This window comes from Condylura cristata, unplaced genomic scaffold, assembly GCF_000260355.1.
Source record: "Condylura cristata isolate star-nosed mole 26May11 unplaced genomic scaffold, ConCri1.0 scaffold00001, whole genome shotgun sequence".
Classification (NCBI taxonomy): domain Eukaryota; kingdom Metazoa; phylum Chordata; class Mammalia; order Eulipotyphla; family Talpidae; genus Condylura; species Condylura cristata.
Genome location: NW_004567102.1, coordinates 76,813,730 through 76,815,265, shown reverse-complemented (window position 1 = coordinate 76,815,265; position 1,536 = coordinate 76,813,730).

The window sequence follows — 1,536 nt, the reverse complement described above, 5'->3', positions numbered from 1 at the left end:
AATGAAAAGACATTATGGGAGAATTCCATGAGCAAGACAGTAGATGGATTAATCTAGAATATCTAAATTGTATCTTAAAACAAGTGAAATTAAATGTTTGCTAATAGCTTACGTATCATTGGCAGGGGAGGCACTACCATACTTTTTCTTTCCTTCTGGAGTGGAATTCTATATATGACAATGGATATAGGTAATTGCTACAAAAATGATACATTTTCATTACATAAAAGTCAGATATCTCCCTGATGTGAACATGATGATATTAGATGTTGAGAATTTTTGCACACAATTTGATTAATTAGATTTTTACAGAAAGGATTTTATACATCAAGCATTTTAAAGGTAGATAAAAGGCATCTTACTGCAATAGTCTTAGTGGTTCTACTTTGTTCAAAAGGTGAAAATTTCATGACTGATCTTAGTTTTGGTGATGTAGTAAATAGCTCTTAGCAGACTTATTAATAAACTGTTTGCAATGGAAGAAATTGTTGGGGTTAATTAGTATAGGAAGAAAAAAGAATAGGGAGAAAAAATTTTAAGAACCCAGGATCTGATCTCATCCTGGAGAAAAAAACTACCTCTTGTGTTTCAGTATGGGATGTCTCACCTTTGTTTAAAACATTGACTAATTCAGTAGTTAATTTTTAGTAAATAGAAAGAAGGTAGCAAACTGTCAACAGCAAAATCAAAAATGATAGTGATGAAGATAAAAGAAAATCAACAGCCATAGCTTGATACAGTGACTCCATAGGACACTGAAAATGGTGGGCAAGTGTCCATGGAATGAGCTGGACAGGGGCAGATGATAAAGGTAAATGAGTCCCTTGAGAACAGAGATAGCTCTTTCTCCTTTCATCAGCTAGGGAAACAGCAAGCACTAGATAAATGCTTGTTGAACAAATAGTTGTATGAATTATGATGTTCTAATTTTAAATTTGAATAAAGAAGTAAAATTGTGGACAAGACAATTAGTCATCAATATGACTCCAAGGTTTATTAATAGAGCACAAGTGAAGAAAATGTTTTAAAAACTGAATGAATATTTTTCAGAATTTTGAGATCTTGTATAAAATAACATTGGAAAAGAGAGAAGAAAGAACTCATGTCTTTTTTAATTTTGCAGACTACTAAAAAGTTAATTTAAAGTCACCGCTCTTTACTGAGGCTTGGGGGGCGGGCACACTGGGGAGGGGGAACCACGGACTATAGTGGTGGATAATGGGGGCTTTGGTGATGGGTGTGTTGTGGTAAAACACATAAAGAGGGGATCCAGAAGCCATGTAAGCAAATATTACCGCGATATTACCTCAAGTTACAACTCTTTTCTCCTTTCAATTAAGAATAATTTTTAAAAGATTTATTTATTGGGCCCTCCCTGGTGGTGCAGCGGGTTAAAGCACTGCACTACGAAGCTTAAGTCACTTCCTCCTGAGTTCGATTCCCGCCTGCCCCTGAGGAGTCCACATGGCGAGGCAGACCTCTCCTGACCCGCCTGCTGCTCCCCTCAGCAGTGTACTTCATCGATCTGCCTGTTCT